At 38.7% G+C, this 15,295-nt stretch overlaps 1 protein-coding gene across 1 annotated transcript in view; it reads left to right on the plus strand.

Annotated features, from left to right (window-relative positions):
- Window positions 1-15,295, plus strand: part of MAN1A1 (mannosidase, alpha, class 1A, member 1) — a 110,693-nt gene that overhangs the window by 58,724 nt on the left and 36,674 nt on the right. The window lies entirely within an intron of this gene.

The following is a 15,295-nucleotide window of genomic DNA, read 5'->3' on the forward strand; positions in this document are numbered from 1 at the left end:
GAAATCAAATGACACTGAATAAAAATTAGAACTAGGATCCTAGCAGTGGAATTGATAAGAGAAAATGCTCTTAAGCAGTCTGACTGGTTTTGCTGCTATCATGCTTGATCTCCTAAAATACACTGGTGTGAACAAATTATTGTAATCTTGTCAATAAGGTTTATCTTTAGTATTATTCTTAACAATTGAAGGGGAAAAAGCACAAAGCATCTATGTAGATCAGACTCTGAAAACTGTCCAAAACTATTCAGTATCCTTACACTGTCAGTGAACAGATAGTTAAAAAACCCCTGCTTTATTTACATAAGACTTTGGGTGGGGGTTGCTTGTCTTGTTTTAGGGCTTTTGTTGTTGTTGTTGAAGAGTTCATTAGGAATGTATTAGAGAAGGTGTTCTGGGAGACCAAAAGCCCGAAGTTTTCAGCCCAGTGAGCGTGTCCTTTTGGTTGTTTTGTGACACAATTTCAACAGCAGAAAAGATGGACAGCCTTTGCCAGAACAGCTTCTTGCCTAGCGCTTAAGAGGTTCTCCAGGAATTTAGCAGGTGTAGGTTTGAACGTCCTCAGCTGGAGGAGAATGGAATCGAGGTCTTTCACTTCTTGGACATGTGCTTTAGCTCCCTTGGTTATTGCTTCCTTTAAAAGAAACCATCAGCTATAGAGTTTAAATCAGTCTGATCTCACTGATAGGTGGATGGTGGGTGTGTTACGGCTTAGGGGCTTGTGAATAATTAAGATCAAGGAATCAATGTGGATGTCTTCATTAGTAGGTTAGCTCAGCTCAGGAGTGAGCTTCTGAAGTGTTTCTCCCAGTCTTCCCCACTTGCTGCACTGTGGTTGATGGTTAAACACGAAAGTGCCTAAAAGCGTGTATTTGCTCGGCACCTTTGACCTACTTGTTCTCGGGACACGTGGGGATCACAAGCCTGATCTTAGATTCCGAAAGTAAAGCAAAGCCTTCTATGTCTTTTGTTTGATCCAGCTCAGGCTGAGCAGAGAGCCAGCCAAATCAAAGATTTTAAGCAGAAATTAAATCATTTGATTATTCCATAATGACAATATAATATATAAGGGATTGGGGGGGAAAGGGAGTTACTGAGGCTCTAATCAAATAAAAGCCTTGGAATTTTATAAAGGACCTACTAGGAAATTCTGTTGTTTTACTGGTAGAGAGTAAGATTCAGGCAGATCTCATATTGGGTTTGCTTTATGCATAACTCCTGGAGACACAAAAAAATCCTGAAACAAAAAAATCAAAACACCTCAAAAGGACCTCAAACACAGGGAACAGAACTTGAAAATTGCCTGAGGTTTGTTGATTGACATTAATGACTGTGAATACTGCATGGTGGTGGTCACCGTCTTATGCCATCTTCTAATTTGTATTTCATAGCCAGTGTCATATCAGTGGTTTTAGGATTCTGAAATATTCCATATTGTTCTGCATAGTAAAAATTTTTCATGGAATAAATTAGCTTGTATTTCAAAACAAAAAATGGGCAGCAGTGCAGTTTATTGCATTAGTTGTATTAAACAATTCACTTTGGAACAAATCAAATGAATAAAGAATATAGCAAAATTGGTTTTTTTTCTGTTTAGACACATGGCTGTGAACAATTTGTATTTTCATTATTTTTGTCTGCTTCAAACCATTTTTCAGTATCTTAAGTTTTTGTATTGTTTTATTTTCAGAATTGCTAAGTGTCGTCTTTGCACTCACCAACGTAACACAGTTTTCATGAGCATTCACAGTAATAAAGCTCAGTTTGCAGATGGCAAAATAAGAATAGTTACATGAAATGCAGCTGTTTGGAGAAGGAGATATTTTGAAGTGTCATACGTATTCTTTGAAGTGTGGTGGATTAGGCACTCCAGTACTGTAAACCAGTTTGATTGTGCTGTAATTTTCAGTTTTATCAGCTATACTTTTGTTGTGTGCTTTCATGTACTACCAGATATTACGACTGATAAAGACTACACATCACAGAATTAGTTTGTAGATATGTAGGACAAAAATATAACCCTAAGTGATACCCAGTGCTGTAATTCATTCAGCTGTGCTGACTGGGTAGTGAAGTCCAACAGATCCTCCAAAAGCAAATTCAGTCATATATATGAATGCTTTAAGGCTTTTTGTAGCTATCTGTGGGTTTTCCTCATAGTATGAAAAGATGTGGAACGTTAACTGCAAAACTTCAGTCTTTCTGTCCAGTTTTGATAGATAGTTTGGCTCCTAATGGTTTGTTGCTTTGTTTTTTTGGTTTTTTTTGTTTTTTTTTTTAAAGAAAAACTTTTAACTTTTTTCTTTATAATCTTCTGGTTGCTGATGAGTTGCATGAACATATAACTTTGAAAGCTGATCCTCTGCCATATCTTTGGGTTCCTGCTATGATGGCTATTCATATTCAGAAAGAAACTGTAAAAGAAGATGCTGAATTCTTCCATCAGGAGAAATAAGCATTACCAAAGAACCTGTATCTGCTGAGATCATTCTGGATTTTCTCTATGCTATTTTGCAATGAGTCATTGCTAAAAATCCTGTACGTGTTCAAACTAACTATATGGCATTATCATATCAATGTCATGGCTGGGTGAGTGTTTCAAGTGAGTGTGCCTCTTGCTACTGGAGCCTGCCGGTGTTTAGGGTGATTACTGGATGCTGTGTTGGCTGACTCTGCTGGGTTTTATCCTAATCTTGCCATATAATTTGGAATTACTCTAGTAGAGAGCTAATGCCTGGCTAGTCAACCAAGGAGCAATACTCCCATGATCACGATCTGCTCTGACTGACCTTTAGCTCATTACAGGTGGACTTGTGTAAGGGCAGAGAAGAGTAGGAGCTCACAAGCATGTCTTTATGTTGCGGAAAACACACAACCTGACTTCTTAGTCCAGTGGGTTGATGTAGATTCTCTTCTAGGTGGATGGACCTAGCCAACATCCAAAATACGTGGTGTCCTCACTCTAATCTCACATTAAAAAACGGGTGGCCTTGTGTTTACTGGTTTTTGGTGAGCAGACTTTGCTCACTGTAGTACATCATAACCTAACCGAGTAGACCTGACTTAGAGGATATGGTATAAATGAATGTCATTTTTAAAGACTTACCAGAATACCAGGTTTGGTCTATATTAAACAACCCGCTGCTCACCAACAAGCAGTAATAAAACCCCAGTGGTAAATGCCATAGACACATGGATGTCGCTGTAGGAATCCAGATAGCAGAGGGTAAAGACAAAATGTGACTTGTACAATGGTGGGGTAGTTTGAGAGCTATTGAGAAGGAAATAAAAAGAGGCTAGTGAGCCAGCTAAGCCGTTTGTTCCAGAAATTTGCCTTCATTGGTTTAAACTTCACGTTAAAATTACATTTTTATTGTTACAACACTGACACATCTTTACGAGGAAGTTAATAGGAGGGAACAATCTTTCAGCAAATTAAATGAAAGGCTACTATTTCCAGCTGACATCTGTGAAACTGCTGCTACATTCCTTGCAGTAGTGCTTAGAGAAATAAATGAGCAAGTATTCATTGTAATTGAGCTTTAATGGTATCCGTATGCTATATATCTTGTAACGGTGCTCATGTTGTGTGGTTTCTGTGTAGTATAAAAAAATCGAGTATTAGTCTGTCAAAGGCCCATTAATGTAAATGTCTTGATTCAATACTTAGCCTTGGTGAGGCTCGTGTGTTTTAAATACATCCCAGCAAATCGTGGTTGGTGCAGCAAATCTGACAGTCTTTCTGGTTGACCTTTCAGGTTGTCCATTTCATGTCATACAGCATCCTTTCTAGATAATGAAATCTATTGGAGCAAAGATGATTTTAAAAATGTATCATTTTGATTTTAATTCTTTTCAAATTAATGTTTTCTAATGGGCATTAGAATGTGCAGTCTTTCAGCAATGTTGTTTCACATCATGTCATGATATCCTACTGAGGCCATAAATAAACTGTTTTCTCTATCTTCTACCCAGAATTCATTTTGTAAATTAATTGAGTTTTGCTTAACTATGTTTTAGTCAGCATTGTTTTAATGGCTAATAGCTTTTGGACCTGTCTTTGAAGGCTTAAATCTCATTTTAGTATTCAACCTGTTGTATGGTTAAGGTTTACTAGCGTCCAAGGTTTTCATGAGTAGTACAAGTTCACAAGCGTGCTTTTGAGTAACTAAATTTTGGACAGTGTTTCAGACTTGCTTCTTTTTCTCCACTTAATGAAGTCTAAACTGTCCAATTTTTGCATTATATAATGGTTCTTCTGAATGATGTACCACAGATGCTTTGATAAGGCATAGAAAATTAGAAGAGGACTCTTTATGGGCTTTACTTGCTTCCCTCCTCCTCCTATAATGCAAAGGGATGGGATGCTGTAAAATTTTTATTACTATTTTTAAACAAGCTTAATTCATCAAGAATATATGATTTAGCTTTGTATTGCTTTATCAGATGGTTTTTAGGAGGTTTCAGAAATGAAATAATCACAGGAAATAAGGCAGAAGTCATGTCATCAATCCATATGTTCCAATACTGAACCCTAAGCTGTGCCTAAGTTATCCCAGACAGATGTTTGTCTAGCCATTTCTTCAAGACCTGCAACATGGAGATTCCATGCTTTTCCAAGGAAGGTGATTCCAGTGCTTCTGTGTCTTCACTATTGTGAGGTTTTTGGGATGGGTGTTATTTTCTCTGTCTATCCTGGGACTTAAATACTTCACTATTTCAGTGGAAGATTTATCCCCTTGTATGTGTTGGAAGAAGACTATTGCCATGTCTAATCTATTATCTGTTAACAAGATAACTCTTTCTCCCCTCAGCCCTGGGGCAACGCTTTCTGTGTTCCTGATAATTCCTGTTACTCTTCTCTAAGCTTTCTAAACTTTGTCCCTGTCTTTCCTGAAATGTAGTCGGTGTCCGGTATTGGATGCAGGTCAAGGCAGGCCTTTCCATGAGCGAATAACATAGGCCCTTCAGCACCCTCATTCCTCGGTTCACATTTAATCCACGTCGTACACCCCGCGACATGCCTTGTTTGCATTTCCACTTAACAGCCTGCTCATTTCTAAACCCTCCTTCCCCACACCTGCTTCTCCAAGCTTTTGGGGATACTTCTGTAGCAAATTCTAATCCTAGGTAGTAGCTTCCTGAATTCTCCAGACCTCTTTTCCTTTTTTTGAGTCGGCAAAATACTTGTCTTCTCAGAGCAGCTGTGGTATACGCTCTGCATTGCTGATGTTTATTTCCCCTTACTCAAGCACAACAGAAAGAGAAAACAAACATTGGACAAAACCATGGCATCACCATCACTGTTATGTATTTCTGTGTGTTAGTCTATACCATAGCAGTACTTGATCCTCTGATATTGAAGACTTTATGTATTAGTATCTCTTGAGCCTCTTTGAAGTAAACAACCGGTTTATTCTTTCCTCTTTTCCTTTTATGATCCTTTCTAATTGTATAGCTTTTTGTGCGTGAGCCAGACTGGTTTGTCGTTAATCAGTCATGTATTGACTAAACACATCTTAGATACTTTAGAGGATTAGAAAAAGACCTGTTGCTGTCCACAGAGACAGCAGCTGTAGCAGAGGTTGTTCTTCGAGCTCGCCTTTGAGGGAGGAGAGCGCGCCTGTTCTTTTATATTCCATCCCTGCGTTCACCCACTCATCACAGACAAGGCAGACTCTGGTTGCTGGCCCTTGACGAAACCCTTTGGAAATCTGCCGACCTGAAAGAGATGGGAGCGAGAACAGGGAGTCAGCTCCACTTTTGTGTGCGCTCTGATCATTTTGACTTGGCCCAGGGTGTTGCTCTCATGCTCCCAAATTTGTAATATAATAAGAGTCAAGAAAAAAATCATTTTGATAGAGTAGACAGACTCTTATTTTAAGTGACTCATAAGAGACCTAAAAGTAGTTTATTTTGATGGCTTTTGAGTTCAAAGTCTTTCTGGTGCCCAAAAGACAATTGTGCACCTTACCAAAAATACTTACTTTGACTGACATTACTTTTCAAAAGTGTCAAAAAGACTAACCAATATGCCATATCTATCCAATATACTCCATTCCTGACTAGGTCTTCATTTTAGTTGAAGACCAAGTATGGCACTTCTTACATGATGATCCTTGCAAGATACTCTGTGCTATACTATTCCAGTCTACAGCTGGAAATACAAAAAAGAAAAAAAAAGGGGGGGGGAGGGGGGGAAGCTTAAAATACAGATTCTTGCACTAAAGCCATTAAAAGCAGTGAGAGATTACAAACAATGTTTAAAACCTTTGACCAAATATTTTGCTGGAATTGGGACAGAAACCTGATTTTCTTAAATGCTTTATAAAACTATAGCATCATTGTTTTCATTGGTAATTTAAAAAAGAAAAATAGCAAGGTGTACGTCCCCTTGTGTACATTGTTTACTACGCAGAAGCTTTTTCAGTGGGGTTAATGAAACAGTCTGTGCTGGTGCAGGAACAAAAAAGTACACATACTGTCTCCAGCAGGATTCCAGAAGTGTGGTTATCTTCTGAGCCTTTGATTATTCTATCATTTTAAATAGTAATCCCTTCATGCTGATTTCACTTCATCCGTTATTATCTTATTTTCATTGTATTGATTAAAATCCCATTACTGGTAAGAAAAGCTTATTTGACTACTTGATGCTAGCCCCTTTATTATCTGATAATCTGGTTTACAAAATCCTCTAAGGAATATCTTAAGTGTGGTCATGAGTATTAGTGCATGGATTGTGATTATTTTTTGAAGGAGCACTTTTAGAAGAAATGTTTGGTACTTCTCATTTTTCTGCTCTGCCAAGGTAGCATAGGTCTTTCAGCCTTTTTCAACTCTATTGAATTATTTGGTAATTGAATGGAAAACCCCTTTCCTTCTTCAGGATATTCACTACTTCAAAGTATCATTGTATCATAATTTAAAACATGAATTACTGCAAAAAGATTATGGAACAAAATTACTTTTTCTTTAAAAATACAAGTCTTGCCTAATCTGAGTTCACAGAGTTTTCAAGGTAATGTTTGTCCTCCCGTCCTCCGCCCTCCCCCCCCCCGCCTTCTTTTTGTGGTCTAATCAGATTGTCCTGGATCATAATTTTTAGTGCATACCTGAGAATGAAGCTGTATTGTACTGTGCCTTGGCTGCCTGAGATAGTCAGCATCATTGGTTTCTTGTAAATAGCTCATGTATAAGATGAGCAGCAGCTGTGTAAAAGTATTTGTTGCTTGAAGTAATTGTAAGTCGATTAAAGGTGAAGTTCTGGATTTGGTGGAACGCAATTGAGTAACTGATAATGCTCTACCACAGGAAAAGTGTAGTGGGGATATTTTCCTCAGGTGAAAATCAGGTGCATATTAGATTACGGGGGGGGGGGGGTCCATCTGCCTGCTAGACAGTAAGAAATATTGCTATTTAATCATACCTTAGTTAATGAATTTGATCATATTTTAGCCATTGGTTGATTTTCCTTGATCCCACAAACAATGAGGGACTTGATTAATTGATAAATATGTGATCCAATGAAATCAATTTAATGTTTATTAAACCATATTACATTATGTTTGGAGCATAAGTATAACATTAAGAATCAGAAACTGGTAAATAATATAGTTATCTTCCACATGCCTAGTGATATACATGAAACTAATGTCATTTGAGAAAACTAGGAATAGTTTTTTATCATTAAATGACCGGTTTATACTGAATAATACGTATCTTCTGTAAGTGTATAAAGCGAGAAAAAAGGAGTCTGTAAATTGCATGTGAGCACTTCTGTGCATTAAAGTAATTGACTTTAATCTTGATTTTCAAATAGTTATGGGCATTGAAGGATAAAGCTGTGCATAAGCAAATGTGTTATGTGCTGGGAAAAGAAACCAGAACAGTCTGGTTTTACATTGTATTACTGATTTCCAGAAAGAGAACCAGTTCCCAAATCTGAATGGTGTTAATGGAAAGGATTTATACGGTGATACTGGGTTTCAGTTAGGCTGCAGGGATTCCCTGTATTCATGCTACCTATTGTCTCTGCAATAATTTTAATGACAGTTACAGCATTTTTAGGCTTGACTAGTGTCTGTTGAAGCCACCAGGAGTTTTTCTGTTGGCTGTGAGTAAGGATCAAGTCCTTTAGTGACTGGCACTTGGGAAAAACAAATGTCTATCTGATCCCAGAACAAATGGGTTTATATGACACAGCTATGTGTGGGTAAAGGAGAATGAGAAGACTAAAGCAGACTGTAAAAAAGGGACACTTATACTTTTCTTAAAGCATTTGTCAAAACAGATTATGTCTTCAGCAACACTAGTCTAAAAAAGACTCCTTTGGATTTTTTTTATCTGGAAAACCTGTCTCTTTCAGTGAACCAGAATGCCGTTTCAGTAGTGTTTCGTACAGCTGTCACAGCATCTGTGAAAGCAGATACTGAAGAGAGAGGTTTCCCTCCACAACAGTGGTGTCTCTGTATTGTACGTGTTTCGATTGATACACATATCTGTAAATGCATATGCAAGTGTAATTTATGGCATTTGTAAGTTAACGTTATGTCAGATGAGTATCACAGCTGCAAGTCTTGTGACAAGCTGTCCAATATCTGAAACCACTGTTGATCCAACAGCTGTATTAAAAGGAGAAATAATTGACTGTCAGTCAGAAAGCCTTTGGCGTAGGCTCCTTGCAATGAATGGTAGCTACGAAACTGCTTAAAACAGACCTTTGCAACTTGTCAGCCAATTATTTTTAATAACGGAGCCACACAGTTAGTGTAATGATTTTGATTCTTACTTCAAACACTTAATGGTTCCATATGCAATATCAAATACAATAAATGTGACTAAATGCTTTGAAAGCCTTTTTAACTTAAATGACTGTAAATCCACTTAAAATATTTTCTTGACATGAGAAACTAATAAAAGCTAATTGAGTTCAGAAAAGTAAAAGATGAAAACCACTTTTTTAAAAGTTACCATCTGGTGGTAGGGAGTGAATATGATCTGGAGACACAAGAGTGATACACATATTTTTAAAATGACTGAGACTGAGATTAGGATGATCTAGAGTATTATAAAATTAGCACTGGGAAGTGGGAAAGTGGGAATTAATGGTTGGGAATTTTCATACAGCCTGTCACTTGCCATCCGTTGCTTTGATGCTTTGAATCTTTACCTTCTCTGAAAAGTCCTTGTCAGACTGAAAAGACCAAAGACTCGGATTTTGTCCTGTCCAGAAGATCAGTAGTGGCTTTCCTTGAAAAAAATGACTCCTGCCACTGTTTTTACAATATTTCAGTACACTAATATTCTTGATTGGGTTGTGAGTGTCCTTAACCTGAACTGGACGTGACTGCTGTTGCAGGATCTCTATCATAGGAATGGATCTTGCTGCTTCCCACTTGAGGCTGTGTGGAGACAACTTAAAGATCTTAAGTGACTGGCAGCAGAGGGAAGAATATCTGGTAACATGGAAGTCAATTGGGAGAGCAAGAGGGGGGGCCACAAAGAAAGAGCAGCAGCAAAAAACCCAACACATCTAGAAGAAAAAAGCAATGGGGAAGTTCTGGGTCCTAGCACCAATTCTCCACACTGTTTCTATGTTACCTAGTCACCTGCAAATGCAAGCTGCTCAACACTCATCTTCATAACAAATTATTTTACAAAGGAAATTAATAACTTTTATTTGCAATTGGACGATGCAATTGATAGGACACAAGAATAATTTAGCAAAGCTTGAATATCAGTTACTGGTAAAGGAATTCTGATGTGGGATAGAAACTCACTGAAGTCAGAAGTTAATGAACTAATCGGGGTGGATGGGGGATTTATAGAAAACCCTCAGCAGAAAAAAAAGATAGCCTAAAAGGTGAATGTTGGAAAAGTGATAAAAAACTGGGAGTCTTAGAGAGACATGTACTGACCAAAGTAGTTCAAGACTGGGGATTGCCATGGCTATGGTGGTTTAAGGCAAGGCACTCTTATTTAATGTGAAATGTAAAGTTCTGAAATAAGTTTTAGACTTAAACTAAGTTAGTTTGTATTTTAGTATTAAAAGGCATGGCAGAGAGGAAGAGAACATATGTAAATGGTGTTTCCCATGGACTTTTCCAAAATTCTTATTTTTCTTCCCAGTGAACCTATTAAGAAGGTGTTTTCTATTGGCTTCTGAGACCTAGGAGCTTCTGCAGTTTTTCTTGCTTTGGGTTTTTTTGTTTTGTTTTGTTTTTTTGAGGTGGAGGGTCTTGTTGTTTGGTTGGATTTGGTTCTGGGAGGTTTTTTTAGACTGTCACTAACACTGAGTTATACTGGTTGCTACTGTAGGGAATTTATTCTAATACCTCCTTCTTCTACACTCTCTAACTTATTATTGCATGGATGGCAGAACTGTAGACTTCCATTCATGACTTTTCATTTCCTGCTATTTTCACTTTTCTTCAGGGACCTGATTAAAAGTAGTCTATGCTGGTACTTATTATCTCTAGCCTTGCTCTGCTGTGTTGTATTCCCTCTTGCTTTTTTAGCCCTTGGAATTGATTAATTAAACCTTTAGTACATAAAGTAATAGGAAACATGAATTGTTTAGTTTATTCATTAGTGTGGTGTGGGAGACATGTAGGTCTGTGCTGTGCTCAGATAACTTTTATCAGAAATGATTACGGTCACAAGTATAGTTTTAGTACAGTTTTAGATGAAGACACTGAAAATTGCCTTTAAACACTTGACATGTCTCATAGCGACATTTCAAATTACGTACTGCTTGACTACTAATTGTCTCGCCCTTTCTCACACTCCTCCCTGTGGTTGCGTACATGTGAGCTTACTCCTCTGTTGGTTTGCCGCAGGGTGCCTGGTCCGCGAGCTTTGATGCTCCTTTCGAGCACCAGTAACGTGAGAAGTGTCACAGGGCAGACAGCCAAAAGGAAAGGATTGTATGAACCCTGCCAGTAAAGTCCTAAAGAAATTCAGTCTTTTTCCACAGAGAAATGCTACAGGAATTTGACGTAAACAAAGCAGCCCAACAGTCTGAATGGACTGGTAAGAATAAGATACTCTGATTATTTTAAGCATCAATAGACATAGTACTGCTAGATCCCGATGTTCAAAAACAGCATATCAGATCACAAAAGAAGTATCCGATGGTGTCTGGTGGGTTTTGGAGCTGATGGAGGAGGTGTTTTTATTTTTATTCTCAGCAGCTGTCAGACTTCAGTGTGTACAGTAGAGCATGATCTTCCCACGGGCAATTTCACTGGCCTTTGCTTATTCTCTGCTGCTCTCCAGAGGCAGATGAGATTGTCTCCTCTTCGTCTTGGTTCTCTCTGGCACTTTGGTCTCCACCTGCATCTCGGCTCCTCCTGCTCCCTCTGCCGCTGTTCCCATTCACTTCAGTGTCCACCCCCTTCAGTATTTCCCCAGGAGCCATCATTAGACCAAATCACGAGCAAGTAAGTTTCACCACAGAGGGGCTGGTCCTGTTGCCATGAGAGTAAGTTTGATGGTGGTATTGATCGGTGTCTTTTTTTACTGAGCAAAGAGTACTTAGTGGGGTTTCATGGACTGTGACTTGGACATGGAGCAGGAATAACTCACTCTCTTGCCTCCGCTGTGTGTTCGTACGCACATTTCTGCAACGCCTCCTCCACCGCTGACTTGATCCTTCTGGGAGGTGGCGGGGACCTCTCCTGACAGGCCACAGCACAGGTTGATACTGGAAATTTCGTCCTTCATGCACCACCTTCTCGCTTTCTGCTTTTATATTAACAGTGCTCTTCAGTCTCTGTTGCTGTTCTGTCCAGTTTCAAGAGAAATTGCCTGTCAGTCGCCTCGAGGAAGGTCAGCCCACTCAATAGCATTCCATGATTGTTGAGCATTTTAACCTTTTGCCTTGCAAGTGCAGTAAGGAAGTAGTGACCGTTCTAGGACAGCTTTAAAGGTCGCTGACTAGGTTTCCTTACAAAGGTGAAGGGCAAACATGTTGGGAGGAGGATAACTTTTGTTCTTGAAAAATTTAACCATCGGCAGTGCAACTGATGTGCCTAGGTACTGTAGAGTCTCTAAAACAACTGTTAATCTTCAAGAACCACAAAACGATTCTGACTGGTCCTGTCTTCCTAAAATTGACAAGGGGAGCAAAGAGACTGTTTCTTCTTCTGCCCTTTTACAGACAGACATTTCTGTAATGTTTGGATTGGAAGGTGTGCTGCGTGCATTGCCTTTGAGGGACCTGGTGAAGCTCCTGGAGAAAAGCAGGGGTCTTGTTTTAAGATCTGTTTCATATTAGCATCTTTTTGCAGCTGTGCTGGTATTTTCTCACGTGATGAATGGGTCAGCCACAGTAATCTGACTTCCTACTCTCATTTCCAGCTAGATGATGATGTGCATGTAGCTCCAGCACAAATGGATGCATCTCCTGTACTGGCAGAACTGAAGTGGCCAGGAGATCAGCCTATATTAATGCTGACACTGCATATGACTAGGCAAATAGACAAAATTAATGTTCTCAAACTAATGGCTCTTGAGGCTATAGCTCTTCATTATCTCACTTGTTACAGTGAAAAAAAAAACATTCGTGTTCTGTCTGACATTACAACATAGAAATTTTTTTATTCCCCATTGTACTGTAAAATTGAGTAACAACTTTTGTTGTTAGTCTTCATCCTGCAGTTGCTGATGGGACTAATTCACTGTCTGCCTTCTCCTGCTAAGTCAGCATCCCTAGAAATCACCTCACCAGGTAATAGCTGGTAGCAGTCAGTCTTCAGAGGGCAGCTCAGCTGAGCAGGGAGCTGTCAGCTGGGCAATGATTAGCCAAGGGCAGCAGCTACACATTCGTTGTCACCCCGAAAAACTAACCAGCTGTTAGCATTTGCCTAAACGATGCTCCTAACAGATGAATAAAACAGACATCAAAAACTACCACATAGGCTAGCTAGCTGATTTAAGTTTCTTTTTCTGCTGTCTCCAGCTGCTGAGACATTGTGTGGAAGATGGTTAACCAGATTATAGTAATTTTTCTTTCTCGGGAAAGGGATACTGTGGAAAAGTCAGAACTCCAGCAGGAGCCTGTCTGTCTTGGTTGATGCTGTCTGGGGGGAGATAGGGACCTCGTAGGCCTGCAGAAAGTTAATTGCCATTTATTGGAAGTTGGGCAGGAAGGTGTTTCACCCTTGCTACTGGGGCTAGAAAAACACAGGTACAGTGCCAGCCTTTTCACGGGTCCCCCCATTTGATTTTGCCAACAAGGTGCTGTCCTGGCAGCTCCCGCCGCTAGACTTGGGTGGAAGGGTACCAGTGGTGTAGGCAGACGTGGGGTTTCTGCGTTCCTGTCTTTCTTCTGTCAAATAGGGGTACAGATGATTTGCCAGGTATGGGGAAAACAAAACCACATTAAATATCTTTTGAAGTGTTAACAAATAAATCATCGATTTCAGCGCTTGTGAAGACAGGCCCTTACGCCAGGATCCCATATGTTTTACTCTTAGGGGTGGGGGGTGAAGGAAATTTAAAAAAAAAAGAAATCTTTTGAGCATGTAATTTATCAAATACAGTAGTTGAAACTTTAGCAAGCATTGCCTGTGTGCTCCATGGTTGGGGGTTTTTTTTGTTTGTTTTAAAAAGTATGAACCTCTAATAAAATAATTTCATTTTTCATCACAGCTTCTTTATAAATTAAATCATAAACCATAGTGGATTAGCAGTGTTAGTTAGCTGCAATATGAAAAGGAGAAAGAATACAGCACAGGAGTTTGAAGGGAGCCTCTTCTGAAAAGTATCAACAGCAGATCACCCTTTATCTTTCCCAGTGTGGTCTATGGTATTGGATTTAGCTTCTCTCTTAGCAAGTTGTTAGGAAGGGATGTGTGTCTATGCTTTCTGGGAAGAGAAGAAGCCACTCATCATTTATTTTTGTGACATATCAATAAATGGTTCCATTCAGGGCAAAATAAAAAATTCTTATGAAAGCGTTTTCAGATGTGGCAATCCTAAATAATGCATGAAACATTAGATATTCTATGAAAATGACCTCTGAGTATCATCTGTTTGGCTGCTGTAGTGACTTCTTTAGCTAGGGGATCACAGAATGCAACTATAGTATCCATGAAATATTTTTTCCCATTATTTACTTATTTTTATGTTGGGGTGTGTGCCACAAAGTATATTTAGAACATATTAATTGTTTGGGTTTGAGTTCATTCATTTGCCTAGGAAATGCTGAAAGCAATTAAGTTTTATTTAGCATTTTGGCATATTTTGTGCCATCTATGGCTCTATATCAACTTAATCACTTAAATATATTTTGGTTTAAATGAGAAGTAGATACTGAGTATGTAAATGAAAACCTGACCCTTTACTGACCCCTCTTCATTGATTCTAAGGAGACTTGGTTGACTTAATTAAATTAAAATATATTAATGAAAGACTGGTAGTGGCAGAGAAGAAATAGACTGAAGGCTTTTGCAATGTACAAACACTTTATTAGAAATGCAGTGACTGGCCATTATGTAGTTCTACTGACTTTCTATAAAAGGAAGACATTTGTTTAAAAAAAGTCATCCATAGAAATAATGACCAATTCTGCCAAAATGGAGTGTGCCCTTGGAGGTTTTTCTCACTGGATTGAAATATGGCAGAGAAAATAATAATAAGTTGACATGTGTTACCTGTATGAGAGAAATTTTGGACATAATGCATTGTGTTAACTTGTCTATTTTACTAATTCATTGTATGTGGCACGCTTTGTATGGCTTTGCCTGGCTAGGTAAAGATTCATGGACTTTGAGGTATCCTCTTCATGTCACAATACTGCAGAAAGGTTTTCTGTGTTTATTTTTGTAGTTTAATCTGCCAAAAGTTATCTTGCAATGTTTTTTATAAAAATGTTGTGCAAATGTGGCCAGTATAAAAAAGGACCATTAAAAATAAATTGTGAGCTAGTAAAAACCTTATTTTATAATTAAAGATGTAAGAGATAAAGATAAATATTATAATATAATATTACAAAGTGTTTATCTCCAGTCCTACTTTTTGTTATATATACTAGCCTGTAGAGAGTTAAAAAATTCATCTGACACCTGTGAAGCTAATTGAAGTCTTGGGGAGATTTGGGCACCTGGCAAGGGGTAACTGTAGGTGAGACTGGTCTCCCTGGTTTACTCTGTAAAGGGACAGACTCCATCTTTAGCTTAATCTCTGTGAAGTGATTTAATTCTGTCACCTCCCTGCACCGATGATCAGGGGAGCCCCGAAGAGATTTGTTTCTGTGAACACCCTTGCTGGAGTTGCGCTGCTCTCCCGTTTC

This window comes from Haliaeetus leucocephalus, unplaced genomic scaffold, assembly GCF_000737465.1.
Source record: "Haliaeetus leucocephalus isolate CR32 unplaced genomic scaffold, Haliaeetus_leucocephalus-4.0 Scaffold130, whole genome shotgun sequence".
In the NCBI taxonomy this organism is placed as follows: Eukaryota; Metazoa; Chordata; class Aves; order Accipitriformes; family Accipitridae; genus Haliaeetus; species Haliaeetus leucocephalus.